This window comes from Sylvia atricapilla, chromosome 4 (assembly GCF_009819655.1).
Source record: "Sylvia atricapilla isolate bSylAtr1 chromosome 4, bSylAtr1.pri, whole genome shotgun sequence".
Taxonomy (NCBI): domain Eukaryota; kingdom Metazoa; phylum Chordata; class Aves; order Passeriformes; family Sylviidae; genus Sylvia; species Sylvia atricapilla.
The window spans coordinates 11249725-11272914 of record NC_089143.1 but is presented as its reverse complement, the minus strand read 5'-3'; positions in this window follow the sequence as shown (position 1 = coordinate 11272914).

Here is a 23190-nt window from a genome sequence, read left to right as displayed (position 1 = left end):
TTTTTTTCCTTAAACTAGGCTTTTAAAATTGTATCTCTTTTTACTCTCCTAGGAAAAACTATGCAAAGAAACTACGGTAAATACTGGTTTTGATGAACAAGCTTTTCCACTACAAAGACAAAAAAAAGTAGGACCATATTTCACTCCTTGAAAAGGTTAGCAAACTATTTCGTAAAGTGGTTTCCTTGGGGCTCTCCAAAACAACTGGGCCAGTTCTATGCAGAAACAATGCACAGAAGATATAAGGGGACTGGAATCTTTTGAACCAGCGGCTGTGCTACCTGCGGCTCTCCATAACAAGCAGACCAATTCCATGTGGAAACAGAATGAGCACAAGATATAAAAAGATCAAAATTGTTTGAACCAGCAGCTGTGCTACCTGCAGCAGTTAATCTTTTCTGGCAATCTGTTAGAGACACACATTCCTCAGGCTAAGAGGACTAAGAGGCTTTTGCTGACTGCTGTTCCTCGGAGAGAAGCTAAGTCCAATTCTCTCTTCGTATTACTGGAACAGTAAAATAGTGAACTCATATAGGTATTAGGGGGGAAAAAAGTCACTTTCATTTCCTTTCTTGGAAATGACATTTTTGATGAGTTGCTTTGAACAAGCAACTTTGAACTGGCTGCTCATTTCTTAAAGCAATTTTACTTAAACAAAACAGTAAAATATTTTATCATGAAGAAGCTAAAATTGTGTAAGTTGAAATGTATTTAATAATAGTCAGGTTGAAATGTATTTAATAATAGTCAGGTATGGGCAAAAAAGTATGCTCTCTTTATGGACCAAATATCTGCAGTGAAGACAAAATAAATTTTTGTTCTATTACATACAAATTAAACCTTAAGTTTATCTGCCCTTTAAAATACTGTGATATTCTTGGGCTATTTTGATTTTTTTCTTTTTTCTTTTACTCTTAAGTAGTGTCTCTCTTTTATTCTCATTGAATAAATAATTTAAATAAAACATCTTTATAACCCTACAATACCTGTCCTCTTTTTTTCTAAGACTCCTATTTCTCCATATATTCCCTTTCACAGTTTAAGAGGCATCTTTTGCATTATTGATAGTGATCTAATGCTTCAGAATAGTTTCCATTTCTAACTGCTTTTTCACAGTTACGAAATTTTATCGAATATTTTGTTGGTTAGAAGAGGGATATTTTATATTTGATTTACATTCCAGACATCATTTGTTCAGTCAAAGAACAAAGTAGCTGTCTGGCTGTATTTCTTTCAACAACTTTTGAGAAATAGAATAAGGGAAAAGATACCATTTCTCTCAAATATTAAAAAAGAAAAAAAAAAAAAGATAAAGGTAGTTTTGCACTTGGAACTATTCAAACAGAGACAAAATGCTCCTGCCCAAGGGCTTTGGGAGCAAGCATAGAGTTATTTAACCTTATGATACATTTCTAGGTTTTCAATCTTCAGTCAGCCCTCGACCACACTGGGAAGCTCTGCTGCTGGTTTCCTTTTTCGTTCCTCCCAAAAGAAGGGGAGTAAAAGAGTCACAAAATAGTGTAATAGGGATTAATTGCACTTTTATGTGTGCCAATTAAACATCTTGCCCATGTTTTATACCTACTTTATGCCTGAGTCTGAACACCAGTAAGAACGTGGAGATGTTCGCAGGCATCAGGGAGCCCATGTATCCTGTAAGATGTATCTTGAACCTCCTCAGCAGCTTTCCTGTAGTATTACTGGGCAGGAAGGTAAAAAAAAAAAATATAATTTTTTTGGTTTTCATATTTGAAATTTAAGAATACGTGGAAGCTGTTCTGGAAAAGTAATGCTCAGGAAGAATGAAAAGGTGCAGCGTATCTGATTCTAATCATTCTATGACTATGGCATATTAATTTACTTTCAAGTTGAAATGCAGATTTTTAAGAACCACATAGTTCTTGAAAAGAAGAAGCAATGATTTTCTTAAATAAGGGTGCCAGCAACCATTATTTGATGACATAAAAGAAACTATTTCTGATTATCTCTCTAGCTCATATTTCACTTTCTTCACGTACCTGTGTTAAAGGCTTTCCGAATGTTACAAAACCAAATAACTGTATTGACTTAACACCAAAAAATCCCCATACCTTGTCCTAGGTTCTCTTTATGTAACTTTGTAAATGCACATCTTTTGTCACGTTTCAGTTTTCAGAGAGTACAGTTGTAGTAGCTACTGTATGTGAGCTGATAGAAATAACTTGAGATCTATATATATAACAGTCTTTATTATATACATGTATATGTAATTTTCTAAACACTTTAGTGAAGAAAACACTGAAGTTATAAGATGAAAGCCTGTCTCAGCTTTGTTCAAGGAAGGTAAATCATTAATGAAGACAAAGATTTCAACCCTTTGAATCTGATAAAATCTGTGTTCATTTTGGTCTTGACAGTGTTCTAATTTTTTCTAGCCTAAATTAAACTGTTACTCAGCCTGTTTTTCTTGGACCATGAAGTTCAGACATGCTCTATATACTGAAAAAAGCCAGAAGAAATACTAGGGGTTTGTGCCATATGGAAGTATACCAAAGGCCGTTTCAGGTAATTTTTCTCTCATGTGTTGAAAATAGAGGTCTATATTTGGTATTTAGAAGTTGAGTTCTAGATGGATAATAACTTTCTCATTGAAGGACTTCTGGAATATTTTCACTGAGGTGGATTAAGCATAAAAATGGAAGAAAGTTACTGATAGGATTTGAAGAAACAGCATACATTTCTAAATACCACTCAGTTCTCAAGAATTTGGATGAATCCTCACATCTTTTGAGAACTCTTATGAAACATAGTACAAATATCTCAGGATCGGTATCTTTTTCCAGATCATGTCTCCCGTTTTTCAGTGTACTTTAACATTCTCTGCAAAATTCTCAGTAATTACCACATAGTGAAACCCAGTCTTCCTCAAGACTAACTAACCTACCAAAGTAATACGGTATAATTCTTGTTTCAAATCAGTTTCAAAAAAATGCTAATGAACATAGTTAGTCTTCACTGAAGAGAAACTGACATTTTTATGTCCAAGAACTTGGTTTAAAACTGAAAAATAGCACTGTCTCTTGAAGAAACAAGCAAGGAATGAAGATATCCTAAATGCATTATTTATGCATTCTGGATATGAAGAATGTGCTGAGCAATCTGATCAAGTTGAAGATGCCCCTTCAGGACAGAGGGGGTTGGGATAGGTGATCTTAAAATAGTTCTTTCTAACTCATACTGTTATATGTATTTATATTGCATACTGTATTTTATATTCCATACAGGGAAAGGCTAAGTAATAATCTAAGATGCTTAAGTGTAAACAAGGGATGACTGGGGCTTTAGAAGACAGTGAGACACATCTGAAAAATATAAACTGTTAAAACCTGACTCATTTGCTGTCTCATCACTTTAAAAAGATGCCTTGAGTGACATATGGCAGATTGAAAACAAAAACAACCAAAAAGAAAAGTGTGTCATACACCTCCTAGTTATGCTTATGCTATCCACATAGCATACTGTGGATAATAAAACTTCAAATGTATTCAAAGGAAGACTAATCAATGAGGCCTTCATTGAAGGTCACTAAACCTACAGGAAAACTAGAACAGCAAGTTTTCTTGCTAACAAATGGTTACAGTCTTGAGCAACATATTTCTCAAAAATTCCCATCTCTAATGGTGATAACATCCTCACACCAGTAAATTGCTAGTTTAACATAGAAGTGACTTTTTGGAAAGTCCTAGTTGTAACATTCAGTTTCTAGGGAAAAGCTCAGAATTTTTTGTAAAGATGTCCAAACACAGAGTTGCAGAAGACTTCAGATGTGACAAAAATGTTCAGTAGCACTGCTGTTCAGTAGTATTCCCAACACAAGTAGAACAAAAAGGCCCTGGGTATTCCAGTGAACCACAGGCTGAAGGTAAGCCAGTGTGTGGTGTGGCAGAGGACAAAAACATTTTGGATGCATTAAGTAGAACACTGTCAGCAGTTTAAGAAAGGTGATCCTTCACCTCTGCTGAGCCCCCAGTGGGACACACTTAGAGTACTGGGTTCAGACCTGGGCTCCCCAAGAAAGTGAGACATGGATTTATTTGAGTTAGCTCAGCAAAGGGCCATGATTTAGGAACTACAGAATCTATCATAAGAGGAGAAGCTGTGAGTGCTGGGAATGTTAAGCTTAGAGAAGAGAAAACCTCCTTACTAATGGAAGGAGGCAAAGAAGAAGGACACAGAATTTTCCCAGTGTGTCCACTACAGAACAAGAAGAAATGGTCAAATTTTGGAACAAAAAAAATGGCTTCGGAAAATAGGGGAGCACTGTTTTTGCTCTGAGCATGTAAAATTTTGGAAAAGGTTGTATGGAATGGTTGTAAAATCTCAATCCCCATACATATTCTAACCCCATATAGACACAGACCTGAGCAGACCTTGATCTGAGCAGTGGGTTTGGACTAAACAATCTCCAGAGATCCCTTCCAAACTCAGCCATTCTGTGAATCTAGGTAATAATACAATCTACTAGTAAAAGCAAATCAGTTCTTAAGAAATTTCCTTAAAACATACACACACAAAATCCAAGTATCTAGAATGAAAATATTAACAAACCTTTGATTAGGTTTTATTTTTTTCTAATGATTTCATTGCTGGGATATGTACCACAAGTTTGATACTATTTTGGTTCCTATAGAACAGAAATAACAGATTAGGCTGTCTGACACCGGAAAATAAATCTGAAAAGAAAGTCAACCACATGTGGTATGAACTATGACTATAATGTTGAGGTATTCTTTTTTTCCTTAGGGAAAAAAGATTACACAAGATTTGCCTATACAAACCAAATAATAGTGAGAGAAATGACAAAAAATATACAGATTTATTTTTCAGACAAAAATTTATACACCTCTTATGAGTAAGACTCTTGTATCTTGCATTTAATAAAAATGTGCAGCATTAGAATGAAAAATATCCAAACATTTGTAATTTTTCAAGTAAGTCTGATTGAAATGATAATTAAAAAATTCATAGCTCTAATCAAGTTTCTTATTTCAAACTTTAGTTCTATCCACAGACAACAAAAGGATGTTACTCACTCTGACAGCTTTTTCCAGTCATACATTTTTCTGTTTCCCAAATGCCAAGAATGCTCAATATGCTCAGAACATGATATTTTTCAAATGTACAAGGCTCTGGTCTTTGTGTTTTGGATCAGACATCAGACAGCATTTCAATGAAACATTAGCCATTTTCTTAAGAAATCATAGGCATTTATTATGTGTGCTCACTGTCCTGGGAATGGAGACTGGGCTGTTCTGGAGTCAATTTATGTTTTACATCTTCAATTAATAATTTTTTATCAATGTAGCTTTGCAAGCTTAGCATGCTAAAAGAACATGCTATTATTTCTTTACAGCAAAGTAAGAACCAATACTCCAGAGGAAGCCCAAAGTGAGAGTGTTTACTGAGCTCAGTGTTTATTTAATTACAGAGTAACAGAATCACAGAATTGCTAAGGCAGGCACCTATGTAGGTCACCTTGCCCAACTGGCCTGCACAAGCACCACCATGTAGAGCAGGTCACTCAACACCAAATCCAGATGGCTTTTTAACACCTTCAAAGATGGACACTCCATAACCTTCCTGAACAATCTGTTCCAGTGCTTCACTGCTCTAGCAGTATTTTTTTTCTTATTTTTATTGGAATCTTATGTAATTTACTGGAATTTCTTTACTACGACCCATCAGGTATTTAAATACATTGAAAAGATTCCCCTCAGCCTTCTGTTTTCCAATATAAACAAGTCCAGCTCTCTCAGTCTATTCCCATATGCCTCAAATTCTTAATCATGTTCATATCTGGAAGTATGAGAGATTTGCTCTACATTTATACTTACTAAGCTGAAGATGAAACAATTTTGCTCACATTTCCACATACTAAAATTATTAATGTAGGAATCAAAGACAGTATGTTCTCACTGTCACCACTGTCACTGAACTCATTACAACGTCTGAGAGAACTTTCTCCTCTGTTTGAAATAGCAGATAGACCCACATACTCTGAGAGGATAATTAGGACATTTATCTCAGGCTGGCCAGATAATTTCTTCTAGATGAGAATTATGTATCTAAACTTAATGGGGCTTGAAATTTCAGGCAGACTTCTTTTATAGGGTTCCTCGTGTCTACTTCTTCATAGTTTTCTGTTCTGCTCACTAGAAAAGCTAAATACTCACTCTACTCACATACTACAAGGAATACAATTTTGCATAAGAATCTGAATTCTGCTTTAGGGTTGAGATATCCAGAAGTTAAATGCTGCATTAACCAGCTAACAAATAATTAAGTCCTGTTGGCAGAGATTTCTAACACCCTTGAAGTCTAAAATATCTGAAGAAAAGAGTGAAGTGACCATTTTAATGAAAAGATGAACAATTCACCAAATGGGTGAATTTGTGGAAAATGGACAAGTATATTAACAAAATTTAAAGAAATGAATGTTTCTTTAAATGTTTAAAAGAAAACAAACACAACCCCTCACGCCATGAAAGAGTTACATGACATGTTACTACCTATAAATGTTGACTGAGACCATCAATTTCATTTTGATTTGGGATAAATAAGACTGAATGTTCTTTACAGTCCATATTCAATACTTTCAGAGAATAACTGCTATTTTATACAAGTTCTTTATCAATCTATATTCCTATATATTAGGGAAATATTTTATTAATCTATTTGCAAAAGTCAGTCATTTCAGTAGGAAGAATATATTAAGTTCAAAAGAATCAGCTCTCTTTAGTATGAGAACAAATCCTTCATCCTCACAGACTTAGAGATACCAGAGATACATGCATTTGCTTCAGCATTTTGTTTGACAAAAGCATGCTTCATCATTTGCATTAGTTTCACTTAAAACTTTCAACATACTTCTCCTTTATCTTTCAGCTACTTTTATGTTTCCATTAGCTTTATATGTTCTTATTTGGGATGGAGAATGGGAAGCAAAACAGTTATGGGATGACACCCAACAATCAGCTAAGCTGGGTTTTACAATTTTTCAGATAATCTCTTTATCTCTCACATACAGCAGCTACACTAGACTGCTGCAGCTTTTACCTTGTGCTGAACAAGATGCTTTAACTTTTGAGAGACCTAATGGAACTTGCTGTAAAGCAGGACCATCAGGTTTTTACAGAAAATGTTCAAGGTATAGAATGGAAAATTACTTTGAGGAAAAACTGAACCACCAGTACTTAGGAAAAAGTGTTAAGAATATTTGTTTCAAAAAAATTAATTTTATTTTCTCTTATTTCTTACTTCTACCTGTGAATAAAGGTGAAAAAGCAGAATTACATAAGCAACCAATATGATTTTGACAATTTGCATAAAATAACAATGTACTAAAATTACTATTGTTAGATTAAATTTATCTTTGAAAAAATATCTGTGGTGGTTTAGCACCAACTATTAATTAAACTCCAGGTAAACTAAGCTCTGGCCCTTCCTGCTACCAGGACATTAGCCACCCCCTTATATTTTATTATTTGTGTCATGCCCAGACCCTATACCCTCCAACTACTGACATAGACATAAACATAGATATAGATAGACATAGACATAGACATAGATATAGATATAGATAGATATAGATATAGATATAGATATAGACATAGATATAGATAGATATAGATATAGATATAGATATAGATATAGATATAGATGATATAGATATAGATATAGATATAGATATAGATATAGATATAGATATAGATATAGATATAGATATAGATATAGATATAGACATAGATGTGTATATGTGAGGCACAGGGAACAACTGCAATCATCCAGTGGTTGTTTCCACCATTTTAAGCAAACAGCCCTTGTGTTTGCTGGTTTGCAGCAGTGTGCTGTAATCAATCTGCCAGGCCTCCCCATATTTACATTTTGACCCCATCGTTCCCCATAACACAGGGACTTTACCCACTAGTACCTGCTTGTCATGGCACGTGTTTCGTGACTGTGGATAAACATATATTCCTCTAGGTAGTCCAAATCCACCAAAGCAAGTCATATTCTATGTTTCTATGTGAATGACTGAGCCTCTTCAGTACCTTGGTTTATTGTGATCTTGCTCTCTCTTTCCTAACAGCAGATACTCTATTGTACATGAGGCAGTAATGTAACTCCTGGAAAAATGTTGACCATTTAGTAGAAGAGAGGAATCAAACTGAAATTCAGTGAAACTCAGACTCCATGGAGAAGAAAAAGTCAGAGTGCAATGGATTATAAAACCTTGAGTTATTACTTTGAGCAATTTAATTTCTGAAAGGCACTGCAGTGTTTTAAGAATCACTTAAAATCCTTTAAAAAAGGATTTAAGAATTCCTCTATCATTTTCTTTGATTAACACTCATTACTTCTTTAGATACTATCACTGAATTGCTACCATTACTATTGAACTAAAACCTGTATTAGCATATTTCACTTTATTATAGTAAAATAGCATAACTATTTTAAGAATGGAGCATTTTAATTTAGTCTCTTTAAAAATACTCATGGTTATGCTCATGCAGATTAAAAAACAAGAAACATGTATTTAATTTATATATAATTTCTTACATACAAAACCCCCCCAGAAAACACAGTTACTTCTGTTTTACTAAAAATCTTTTCTACTCCACAGTTCTCCAAGATGAAGCTGGAAAATACGCTAGGTTCTTTTAAATTTTTAGAGATATAGATATCTTATTTAAATCAGTGAAACTGGACATCTAAGTCATCTTCAGTTTTGGTATTCATAATGCCACATAACCTATTTCTCAGTTTTTACAGAATTTCATTATAAGAAAATCTCCCACAGAAATGGGCGGTTTTCATTATGGAAGCACTCAAGGCTTACACTAGAAACCCAGTAACTGTGTGTATGGCCTGCAGCTGTTGAGCCAGACAAAGCTCATATTCATTAGGGGAGGGAGCTATTTTATATCATAATTTAGAGTCACTTGAATGAAATTATGCCCTCCATTATGTCATCAGTAAAACTATATCAACTTTCTAGATATTCTCACATTATAACTTGCTTCTAACTTTGCAGAGTTTTGAAATCATATCTGCACCTGATGTTATTTGTGACAAAAAAAGTAACACAAATACAAAAAATATTTTCATAATAACAATTTAAATGATAACTTAAATAGATTTTCAGTGTTCTCATTATACTAATTGACTTCCAAAAAAGGAATTAGTTATATTTGGCTTGGCATTAACCAAGTTTTGACTAAAACTCTGAAAATCTAATGCAACAGAAATTCTAGCCAGTCATTTAAAATATGTGTATATAAAATTATGATTTTTTTTAAAGAAATGTAAATAAAACATAAATTTTTTTCCTGTAAATCTTGGACATAATGCAGTACTCCTCAGCTTTGAGATATAATTATACATACATAGATTTTTAGAAAAAACCTTTTGGTTCTAACTTCAGTAGCATCTCTTCCAGCTGTAAAATATGCATTCTTTCATTATCTCCTGTTTAGCCTTCATTTGGCTGACAGCATGTATCAATGGGACACATCTGCAGTGATAAAAACCAATTAACCACAAGAAGAGACAGATTGAATAGATACAATTATTATTAATTATATAAATGCCACCTAGAATTTCTAAGCATTGTTCACTTTCTAAATGAACAATTTGAATTAATCTTCAGTTTATGAAAACATAGAATTTTACTCTGAGCTGTCAATTGATCCCTGATTTTTCAATCAATCATGCTAATATGTGGCCTTCTCTAGATTTCTATGGAAAAAGGGGAGTGAGGAGGAAAGAGATCTGAAGCTTTCAAAACTTGTTCAAAACCAGTTGTGTGGCTGATGCTAATATTAGGAATATTTTATGCTTTTGGATCATTTTTTCTGTGCCACTGAATGTCAACAAGAGGCTTCTTAGGGTAGAATAAAACTATGCTCACACAAGTGTACAAATACACAAGTACTGCACTAAGACACCTGTGTATTATCCTTTCTTTTTTACATGGTGAGACATGAAATAGTTGGGAGCATTAACCTCAGCAAAGAGGCAAAGAAAAAACTAAAGGACAACTGAAGTAAAAAATGTCCAACTAAACAACAAAAGAATTAAGGTATCTCTGGAGATAAAACAACAAATACTCTATGAATGAAAAGTTCATTTTTGAAGGTAATTATCTAACATAAGGCATGTGGCAGGAGTTTAAAGTTGATCAAGAGCATAAAGTATATGTTATGAGATTGTCACTACCCATTATGTATAAAGACAGAACTCTTGTAACATTCAGTATAAAAGAAATATTCGTATGGCAAAAACCATTTCAGTGTGAGCTGTTGCCTTTATTCCCACATAAAAGATTTTTTTTTTTTTGTCATTTTGATTACCAGTCATTTTCCTTATGATTGAGGATAGTGTGTTTCATATGTTGTTTACTACAATCATCAGGCCAGAGTAATCCAAACATAAGTAAAATAATGACCTTGGTGTCACTGCCATCAACACAGTAACTGTTTAAAGTTGAACTGCTGTAGAAGCAGAGAACAATGGCCAAAATTCAGAAAAACAGATGACTTGTAAAGGTTTTGCCATGTCATAAGAATTTTTAGATACAGCAACAGGAATCCTTATGGCCAAATAAAGTGGCATTCATAGTATCCCTAGAACAGCAACATTGGTGATTCCTTTTCCCTTTTCAAAAATTCCCACAATTATCTAAATTACTAGCAAGCCATTTGCTGCAAGCACATTACTAACAAAACTAGCATCTAATCTCTCTCTCCCAATGATTTAGGTATGTTAATTTTCTATATTTTGCAAGCCATTATTTCCACAAATCATTTCTCACAGCTGGGAATGACTGATTTGTAAGGTATTATTTAAACTGGAACAATATACTTTTGTCATATTCTGAAATATTTATTAATAAATTGATAAAACATGTAGTAGCTCATCATCAGTAGCTCTCTGTTTTTCTCTTTGCTATATAAACCTAGAGGGGAGGATTTAATAGCAGGATCTGTTAGTAAATTGTGCATTCCTATGTCCTAATCCTAAATTAACATATTGTCTCCAAATATCTACAAAACCTAGACAGGTTCTTCAGATCTGATCCAACATTTGCAGAACAGCTTCTTAAAAATTCAATATATAAACAGACATTCTACCTGAATCTTTTTATACATCTAGTGTTATGTACAAAATTGTCTGCAGAAGGTGACTGCAGTGGTGAGCAGATTATTTCAGTTGATCTATCCTTATGAGAAAAACAAGTTAAAATGGATGATAGCTATCTTACTGTTAAGCTCATTTTTCAGGCTAGCAGTCATCTTGTCCTGTTAAGAAAGATAAATCTTGTTGCCCTTTTTCAAGATTATACCTAACAAATATGATGACTGGTTTTGTTTTGTTGAATTGTTTTAGGCTCTGAAATCTCTTTTAGGTTATTTTATGTCGCATACCTGTTATTTACCTACCCTTTTTTTATTGCTAAAATACTTAAATAATCCAAATATTGTAAGGCCCATTATTACAGGTACTGCACAAAGATACTAAAAAGCTGCCTTCCAAATTTCTGACCCAAGGAAAAAAATTAGAAGTCCTGAACATGCAGGTTAGGAGAAAGCAAAAAAAGATATGACAACAGACATAATGAGATAAACCAAAAGCAAAAATGAGTGGAAGTTGTTTACCAGACTTTTTTTTTTTTTTTTTTTTTTTAACATTAAAACATGTTGATTCATTAAACCTGCAATTGCTAACAGAACAAGATAGATTTAGACCAATACATAAACTCAATAATTTTTATTTGGAAAGAACTTAATTAAAATTATAGTAATTAAATATTTCCATAATATTTTGATGTACAAGATTCATTTAAAAATGACACATTTTTCCACCTAGTATTGCTCAGTACCAATGACCACAGTGCATATTTGAGATGCATATTTGGCTGAATTTTCTTCAGATACTTGAAAAGGTATCCGAAGCAGAAGAAGGTTGTCACAAGGATAGATATTAAAGGTGAAGAAACCCAGGATAAGATTAAGGTCAGCTTCATTTGCCAGAGTGGTTCACAGAAATGTCCTTTCTGTATGATCAGAGGAAAAGGGTACAGGTCAAATGTGTATGCCTCTGAAAGTAAAAAGAAATAGTCATGGAATGGATGTGCTTAGTGTCAATTGTCTATTTTTCACTCTGTAAATAGGCAGGCAGCACAGTTCAATATGTAAGGTGATTCTGGCACTTCTTTTTTAACACAATACTTTTATACAACGTAAACAGTTTTAGAGAAAAGGAAAAGACATACTGTCTGTTACTACTGCCAGTGTGTTTCAAAGTCATGGTCATAGTCTGAAAATTAAAAAATAAGAGACCAGCTCAGTCAATATTTACTTCCATCATTTTGTACTTTTAAATTTCATGAAGAGATCACATGTCTAAAAGTTATGTGATACTTTGAAAGCCTTCTTGGGTTTTTATAACTTTCATAGTCATGTAACTTAAATAATCAGGTATGGCAGGATCACACAAATTTCCAATTTAAAATATCTAACAAGAAAAGGAGATAAAACACAAGAGAAAATTTTTAGCATATGGGGAGCAGCTGAGGGATCTGTGGTTGTGCAGCCTGGGAAGAAGGAGGATCAGGGAAGACCTGATCACTTCCTACAACAGCAGGGAAGGAGGCTGTAGCCAGGTGGGAGTCATCTCTTCTCCCAGGCAACAAGTGAGAGGGCAAGAAGATACAGCCTCAAGCTGCAGCCAGGGAGGTTCAGGTTAAATATCAGGAGGAACTTCGTCATGGAAAGTTTTGCTAAACACTGGAATGGACTGCCCAGGGAGGTGATGGAGTTGCCATCCATAGAGGTGCTCAAAAAACTGGATGTAGCACTTAGTGCCAAGGTCTAGTTGCCAAGGTAGTGATCAGTCAAAATCTGGACTTGATGTCAGAGATCTTTTACAAGCTAAATGATTCTGTGATTCTTCTTGGTAGCTACAGATAGAAAAGCCTCCAAAGTGAGAGTAGCAGGAATAGTAAAGAAAAGGGTACTAAAAAAATAAAATAAAGACAATCCTAAGAATTTCCTAAAGGCAAATTGTTCCTTATTTAAAGTAGCTTGAATGTCACCATCTGACTCTTTATTAGCTGCAATATAGAAATAAAACCTATGAAGTCATAGAACTATGCCATCTCAAATAGCAGAGAAGGGAGAGAAATTGTCTTCATTTATTTCCATTTACAATGGACAAACTGCCAGATCTTCCAACTGCTAGATTCTCTGAAATAGGGAAATAGTATCAGTTGAAATGATTGAATAGTGAAAGTTCCAGGGGATGAAGAAAGACATTGTGGTGTATACTTAGGAAAGTGAAAGCCCTAGCAATATATCACTACTTTCCCACATTATAAATTAAATCAAAATTCATGTTAATGCTTATCAAATGTGATATCAAGGAAGACAAGGATTTCAAACATTTTGAGAAATTGGTAAAATTAAGTGGAGTTGGATACTTAAAATGTCCAGCTGGCAAAAGAGAGTCTGACAGAGAGCAGTCACACCATCTGTTGTGCAGTACAATGTCTTTCAACAATTCAACACAGAATCTGTCTTATTCTTTTCTCCAACACTATTATCCAAAAAAATCGTGTCATGAAAAATTCTAGCACAATGTCAGTGTCCCAGAAAAGGAATCCACTAATAGCTCTTTCAAATAATTTCCAGAAAAACATTCTAGTCCAGAAACGATAAGATATTTCAGAGTACCATTCAGGGGATACAACTGTTAGATCTTCATAAGATGAAGAACACAGTCCACTTGGACACCTGAAAATTTCTCTCTAAATCAGTGGTGATGATGTGTAAAAAAACCCATCCCAAGCCCTGGCCTTGCTAGACAGGTATAGAAATCCGTATGAACTTTTAACACCTTCAGTATTTAAGACTGGAAGAACATGGAGACGAGCAATGCAACATCTTGCTAAGAAAAGTAGTAATATAATAGAATTTTTTCATACTAAAACAATTAAGAATCTTTCTTCCTACAGTATCACTGTGGCAATATCTGACTTCTCTGATTATGGATAAAATACTTTATCTGAATTATAAGAAAAATTATCTTACTACTCAATTTTAATATTCAAACCCACTTTATATCCATTCCTTCATGTATCAGCATTGCTCCTTGAGTCATTCATAGTGATGAAAACTGGAATGATATTGATACATGAATATTCTCTTTTTATTACTTCTAGGCATTTTGTAGTAGATTTTATCTGTGCTTATTCTGAATGCTAAAAAACCTCCCAAAGCCTTGAACCCTATGATCTGTCATACTACCAAACTAACCTTCCGTACTAAAACATTTTCCTGACTGTATGATCAAAGAGCCTTGAGATGTGCCTCACATGCCATCTTCCTTTCAGAGACTTTCTTGTTAAATGAAATGTAGAGTTTTTAGTTTCACTCGTGGTGTAATTATTTTCCTAAATCATTTAATGTAAATTTATACTGGATTTCTTTTCACAATCAATCAATGTCATTAATTATGAGGACAGCTGTAGCAACTTCTATTTAGCAAAGTACCTTTTAAGTTCAGATAAATGTTCTTATTTTATAAAGGTGAATAGTTAGCAAGATAAAGGAAAGAAACCAATAAAATTGAATTTTTATAAACTCCCTTTTAGTAGATAGTAACAAATACTGATATTTATCTATGTTTTCATATGCAATCAAATGGACTTCTGAGGGGAAACATAGCATGTGAGAAATATGAATGAAACATTCCTATTTCACTCAAAAAATTTTCAATATTGGAAAGTTTGAACATGAAGAATAAAAAAAAATAGATAAGTAACATTTTAACTCCAGAATATAAAACATAATGCAACATCTAGTGTGAATTATTAAGTTAGAACTTCTCTAACACAGAAGAGTACTTGGAAACCTACAAAATAGAACACTTGCAAATATATTTAAAGTAGAAACACCTGTGTTGGAAATTCAAAGTTCACCTAAAAGTACCTTAAATAAAATCTTCTGTGATCTCTCTAGTTCTTATTTCTTTTTCTTCAGAAAAATTTTAATGTCTGTTAAGATCAGATGTCTGACAATTTTAATGTCTGACAAGTAGTTTTCTTGTAACAAAGTTGGTGAAGGGTCTGGAGTACAAGTCTTACGAGGAGTGGCTGAGGAACCTCAGGTTGTTTAATCTGGAGGACACAGGGGTGAGGACCTTATCCCCCTCTACAACTACCTGAAAGGAGACTGTAGACAAGTGGGAGTCAATCTCCTCTCCTAAGGAACAAGAAACAAAGTGTGAGGGAACAGCCTCAAGTTACAGCAGGAGATGCTGGGACTTGAATATTAGGAAAAAATTTGTCACTGAAAGGACAGCCAAGCATTGGAACAGGCTGCCCAGGGAAAATGGGCAGCTTAAAAAGTTTAAAAGATGTGCAGATGTGGTGCTTAGGGAAATGGTTTAGCGGTGGACTTCAGTGGCAGTGCCAGGTTAACAGATGGATTTGATGATCTTAAGATCTTTTCCAGGCTAAATGACTCCATGATTCTATGAACTTAAAACCTTTATATGGACTAGATACACCACGGAGAAGGCACATGTGCTGTTGTTTACACATAAAACTAAAGCTCACACTCTTGGTGACGTTATGAACAAGTGGAGAGCAACACGTAACAGTGATGTGTAACAGAGAAACAAATTATTACATCAGTCAGAACAACAAAACTACAATAGTATGTCAGTTGAAAGTTTAAATTCAGGATAAAGGACTGTACTAGATGGCAACCTGAATTCCTTTCATTGCTGTTAAAAAACTGATCAAAGCCAGGAGATGCCTTCCTGTTACTCAATAGTTAGAGGGCCAATAAGGTCCTTAACAGCATATAAAAGGGAGGAAAGGGTGGATATTTTGGACATAGCACTATATAGGAAGTGATGGAGTGGCAAAACTTTACGTGATTACTGTAAAACTAAAATGCATTTTCATCCTAAGACATCTGGGCTTTACTCTATATTAGCAGCTAAGGAATCCTGGTAAGAGAAACTCTAAATATTTGAACTCAGATACAGTGAACAAGGGTAAGAGAGCTGCAATTAAGGAAATGCCCAAAGCCTAGCAGCTAGGTGAGGAAAGAAAGGAGATTATGAAAAATACAGTAGTACAGGGTAACCACCTAAAAATTAAGATTAGATTTCATAATATACCTGGAATTCTGTTCCAAATGGTATAGAAAAGAAATTCCATTGCTGAGACAGGACAATGACAGCTACATAAGTGAGGTCAGGGGTGGAAAGATCTGGAAATATGAAGGACAGCACTGGAAAAAGAGAAGAAAAAAGCTTGAATCTGATTATCAAGAAAAGTAATGATTCATAAGATTGAAAAATTAATTATAAAATGGAAGAAGTATTAATCGTATCTATGATAATTTTAGAGGTTAGCTTTTATACTGGTTTAGAGGTTAGCTTCATACTGATTGGAGGACAGATTAGGAATGCTACCAGACAGCTGTGTGGGAGACCTGTGTTACACTTAGAGCAGCACAAAAGCAACGTAGTTCACCAAGCATAAAAAACATTTTCTGAAATCCTTTAAAGGAATAATCAGCACAGTTTTCCAGCAATGAAAATGTCCAAAAGACTCAGAAATAAAGAGAACTTGGAAAAAGAAAAAGAGTATAAGAAAGACAGCACCTACACACAATAACTGGGATTGTAATAACAAAATTGCATAGAGCCTTATCTTTGAATTATAATATCACATTTATTTGCTTTCTTTCAGGTTCTGTGACTCTAGTGGCACTTTTTTTGCTTATCTGAATAAGAGTTGAAATTCCCAGGATGATTTCAAATACTCTTATTATAATGGGGACATATAATCAAAATTTGTACCTCAAAATATCACAACTACCAGGGTATGGTTTAAAGTCATATTTTTCCTCTGCAGGAAAACAGTGAGACCCATGTGTCATTTAAATTAAGAATTTATTACCTGATCTTCTCAAGTTGGCCACAGAGGGGGTCACTACATGTTTTCAGTTATGTTGAATTACGATGCCAAACAGAGATCACTTCACTGTTTGGACCTTTCAGATCCAAGGCTGAATTACTCTAGGGTCTTCAAAAGGTTATATGCAACATCATCCATGCAAAGACCTGTGATTTTGTTCATGCCTTTTATCTTGCTCACGTTAGAACTGGCTTTTTGAACCAAATGTTTATTACTGCATGTGTAGAAGAATAAAGAGGCTGTGGAGGTACCAGAAATACAGAGCTTCTGAAAAACTTTTTGGTCTAAAATTTTATTACCTGATCTTCTCAAACTGTCCAACAGTGAAATTGCTGAGCAAAATAGTTCTTCCTAATTCTCAGTTCCCAGCTGTTGCTTTCTATTTAATAATGACTTCATCTCATTTATAAGCCTCACCCTTGTAAGGGGTTTTTAAAGACAATATACCAAATTCCTCTGTTTTAAACTTTGTCCTATGTATAGAACTAGGTGTTCTCAGTCATTAACAAACTGTGAAGACACAGGGAGAAAAATTATTTATTCCAGACTGCATTTAGGATTCTACACTCTTTAGAGCAATGGCAAGTACAAACCCTTGAATTACAGGGTTTTTGCATGAAATAGATAAACTATGTTGACTGAAACTGTGAAAAACATTTCTCCATAACACATGTCAGATTTCAAGCTGAAGCAGTTTTACAGACTGGTTATGAATTTCTATAAAAGAGGGTTTTAACATGGACATCCTGGCATACTGAAGGCTAGCAGGGCTGGTTGGATGTGCTATATTATGGTTTTAAATTAAAATGATGTTACTTAGTGGTACTAGAGATGAACCAACTGGACACACACAATAACATGGGCATATATGGGGTATTAGTCAGAAATACTGAAGTTGTAAACTGATTGTATTTATTGAGAATTACAAGAAATGGGAACACTGCTGTCTTTATACACCTATTGCAGCTTATATTGCAATTGTCAAGCAATTAATGTCACTTTATATTAAGTGCTACTGCAGGAATACAGCACAATCACTTTTTTTTCCACTAATATTTTTCATTGTGTACTTTAAAAGTAACTCCTGTGAGAAGTTTTGGCTGCTAAATTAAGTAAATCAATTAAGAAATTATTTAATATGACCTCTTAAAACTTTTGGAAAAGAATTATTCAATTGAAGCTACTAATATATGAAACAACTTTAAATTACTTCTTTCTGATTTGTTTTAATATTTTGACTTTACATAGATTAGTCATTAGCAATTAACTAGAACAGCTTTCTTCATTCATTGACGTGGATACAGTGAGGTGCATTTTAAAGGATTCGCAGATCCAATTTGTAATCCTATGAAAAAATGCTTCAGCTTTGCCACAGTTACACGGCTTACTCTTCATTTACAAATCTTAGACCTTCTTAAGTCCCCAAACAAATTGCAGAAGCCAGGCCTAAGGGTGGAGTTCTCTATACATTTATTATAGTGATCCAGTAAAACTGACTGCCTTTGGAGATATTTGGTCAGTCTGTGACCAGATGAAACAACCCTTTTAAAGTGATTTTAACAGCAAGAACAGCATATTTGCTACATAGGTTTTAAAACTATAAAGCATTCCATCTATCTCTACCTTACCTCAAGGCTTAATCTCTGCTGATACTGATGTTGAAATAGCAGGCACCTCAGTCTGTTTCTCTTCAGCAATACACTCCTTTCACTTTTGATACTATTATTCTGAGTGGCCCTTTAACCTCCTATGTTCAAGAACCTTCTCCTATCCTTACTTATTCTTAAATCACAAATGCTTTCTGAAGGGTTATTTATAGGTTTAGAACATTTTTTTCTGACCACTTCCTATTAAACTTGTGCAATTTACTCATGTGGTACAACATATCAGTCATCTGATAACTTAATGTTGTAAATCTAATACGGACTACTTGATAAGTTTTTAAACATTGCAATTAAACTAAATAAAAAGAGCAATTTGTCAATGCTGCATTAGTATGAAAAGTTATTTTTGTGCAGTAAATCCTACCACTCAAACAATAAATGTTCAGTTTTGAAGTAAGAAAAACCAAGGACACAGAACATCACCGGAACAGAGAAATTCTGGGTTTCTGGATGTGTAGTCCTCTTTTTCCTGTTTGTCTTCTTATTTACAAACAATCCCACTTAAAGTGCTACCTTTGTGGATAAAATAGCATTTTCCCTTGATACATTTTTGAACTAATCACATTACTTCTTTTCCCTTGCCAATGTTTCTGGAAATATATTGCATAAGGGGAAAAGCTTCAATAGATGATACTGAATATAGACACTGAATATAATCCCCCAAACCAGTCCTCACTAAATGTATTTATTTCAGAATTTGATGCTGAGAACATTTTTCTGTCTTCCTTATTTACTCGAAAGTTCAGGACTACAGGTTTGAATTCATGCTGGGAGAGCAAGGAACTAAATTCAGTATAGGAAAAGGCTATATATTGTAGGCTATCATAGCAGAACTATTCAAGGACTTTTTGAATGTTTTAGGAAAAAATGCCCATCTAACAGCATCTCTCCAAGTTCTTCTCAGCAGTGCTGCTCAAAAGCCCCAGCCTATAACATTGTAGGACTCCCTTCCCTCACAAGTTCAAGGTTTGGTATTTATCCTTGCTGAATTTCTGGAAGTTCCCTTTGGCCCATTTGCCCAGCCTCCTACACCCTTCTGAATTGCTGCTACCAAGTGGTCCTTCCACTTTGGTGTCACCTGCAAACTTGATGAGGATACACTCCATAAGCTGCTTCAGCTTACTGCAGTCTGAGTTGAGGTGCCTTATTTCCCTTTTCTGCCAAGCCATAGACCCTTAGTTGATAAAGTAAAATATTTACAGTGAATAAACATTTGTTTATTTGTTGCTTACAGCACCTTTTGGGATATGTTGCTTTGTATTTTGTCTTTAAAAATAGCTAAAAAAAACCAAACAAAAAATAAAATCTGAGAGTGAAATTTCAATTAAGTACAAAAGCTCAGTTTCTTTTTTCTTCCAGTTTCTACTGGCAGCAGCAATACTCCTACTGTCATTTTAAAAACCAAAGAAGCCATCTGCTCTCCAAATACACACAAACAAAGTAAACCCCAAATTTCTTAAAAGTATAAATGAAAAAACAGAGATAATAATTGTTCTGCAGGTTTATAATGGTAATGAGCATAATCCATCAGATTTTAGAACACCTCTTTTTATACAAAACAGACAAAATAATATTATGAAGGGATTGTCCTTGTGTTACATTCCAAGGAGACTGTATTCATTCATTAAATTCAAGTTTTTCCAAGTTTAAAATTATCCTAAAAACTCTTTGCACCCTATTCCTGTTTAATCAAACCAGGAATTCTAAAAATATACCAATATATTAATGTATTTAAAAATATATGTAAGGAGGGGCAGTAATTTAAGGGTCATTTAATAAAGCGTTTGTCAGGGTTTTGTCATGATTCTGATTATGGCTAACTGATCTACTGAGGGCATGATAAACTCATATATATCCATCCACAGAGTAACATAATTCAAACTACAATAATTCCAAATCAGTTCAAGCAGCAGTAGCTACTTTTTGCATGACGCATAACCAACCATATGACCTTTAAGCTTTAATCTACATTTGAACTATCTTAAGTCTCCTTAATTGTAATAACACTGCTTTGCCAACCGTACACCAGAATTTACATAAACTAAGGGCTGTTGCATGAAGCATAAGCAATATTTTTCATTGACTTGATTCTTCTGTTCTTGAAAGCCATGGCAAAACAATTAACTCAAATGAGAGTGTAGGAGGTCTCAGTCCTTGATTACGAGTCTGAATACGATTCCAGTTTAATACATTCCTTGAGGTGCAGATCTGTTAATCTACCCTGGTTGCTTTACTGCCTCAGACTAGCTATGAAAATAAACAAAGAATGTAAATCCAGAAGTACAAGCAATCACTCTTATAAAACATTGCTATGGTCATATTGTTTTGAAATGTTAGTCACCTAAAATGAAGTGTGATAAGTCACAGTCTGCCTAATAGATTCTGACTCAGCAGTTTTGGCTTGTGATTCTTACTTAGAATTCCTGAACTAGTCCTATCACAATAAAAAAGAAAAGAAAACAAACATGAAAAAAAAATCCAACCAAAACTTCTTGGAAAATTAGCAGACATATACAAGACGTTCATCTTCACAGAGGGCATAGTATCCATTAGAAAAAAGTGCATTCAGTAGAATCTTTATAATTTTCTAAAGAGGTTTTAGAATCCTTAGCCTCTAGTCTTTCTTGAACTCAGCTGTGTCCTTGATCTACTTTCACCGTGGTTATGGTTTTTCTGGAGTAGAGCTTGCTATGTCAATTTACTGGAACAAATGGTCCTTCTGTTCCCCTCTGAGATTTCTATACCTCAAAGCAATTTGTCCCCCAGCTTATTTTGAACTCTCTCATTTTTCTACTACATTGTCATTGATTTGAGTTTCACATTTCATGAAGAACCATTTGCTTTTTCTTGTAGGAACTTATTTCTTTAGAGATCTTTTGTAGCTTTACTCTCCTGCCACATAGTTTAAAGTGTTTTCTTCTTCTCAAAGAAAAAGTAGAAAAATTTAGGTCTTCAGCTGATAAGCTTTGGACTATCATCACACAACTATTTTTTTTTTTTTTATTTTCTCTACTGATGGCATCAGGCTAAATCAGTATTTTACCTTGTGTCTTACATCATTGTGAAATGTATTTACTTCAGAATTTGAAATCATGCTCTTTCATTTTACTCAAAGTGATCATTAGACTGTTATTAGAACATATTTTCTTTTTTTTTAATTTTTTATACCCCAGAAATAGAGGATTAGCACCTCACTCAATGGTGCACAAAGATGAATGATCATGTCCTCAAAAAACTCAAATATATTTCATTTTCACAGTCTCAATTTTGCAAAAGCGGGGATTTTGATTTTCAATTATGGATAGCAATAAAAAAGATATAATTTTGTCTTCTTAGCTAAGTATCAAATAAAGGCATTTCAAATCTTTTGAAGACTGGGAAAAGGTTTTAGTTTTTCCCACTAGCTCAGCTATATATTTTTCGTAATTTTTCATTTCCTTTACTAAACATGTAAGCTTCATGCCACTTGTGAACCACTCATGAGAGGTTTTTTTTGGGTGTTTTTTTTTTTGTTTTTTTGGTTTGTTTTTTTGTTTTGTTTTTTTGTTTGTTTGTTTGTTTTTTGTTTTTTTATTTTTTTTTTTTTTTGTTTTTTTTTTTGTTTTTGTTTTTGGTTTTTTTTTTTTTTTTTCACAAGTGACCCTTCAGCTTTCTTTAGCTAAGATCAGGAAGCAATTGCAGTTATGATTCATGACATTGAAGGCCAATTGTGATTAATGAATAGGGAACCAATTGGCCTTTGGATCCTGGTCAGAATGCTGGAAACTGAGGGAAGCAGATAAACAGTTGAGAGAATGGGAACAGAGGAGGAGGAGATCCTGGGCTGCCTCACTCACCAATCAACAGAAAATTGAGGCTAGATCCTCACCCCAGGCGCAGCTTTCCCAGCTTGAAAACAGCATCCATCAGCCTTTCTAGACAATTTCAGATTTTGCAAACATATTTAGACAGAAAAAGATGGAAGATGGACACTGCTCTGATCCCATCATCATGATAGTTTAAATTTTCTAGACGGAAGGAGTTCTAAAAGCCAAAGCCTAGAGTCACAAGCCAATAGTATTTCAGGCTTGAAGGAGAACAGTGAATGGCTTTCTAAAATTTGCATTTTGAAAATACAATGTAGCACTTGGGTAAAGTTAGTGACAATTCCATCACAGCAAAGAGGAATTTTTAATAGGAAAACATGGCAAAAGATGATGAAAAGCCTGTTAGCCTAAAAGCAAATGGCACAGAGCTTAATTTTCAGTGATTTCTGTGCACAGACTGGAGTAATGCTGTTGTAGCTATATCACCACTGAATAGTACAAAATAATACAAGGCCAGGGTTTGGAAGGTAAACAATTAAAATACAGACCTGACTACTGTCAGTGAATCTGTGTTCAGAGACAGAGCATGTCTGGATATATCTAAGCTACTGTTAGACATTCTACTGAGGCATGTAAGTTAGATATACATCTGTCCAAGTGTTCTCTGTGGCTGCTGAGGAAATGT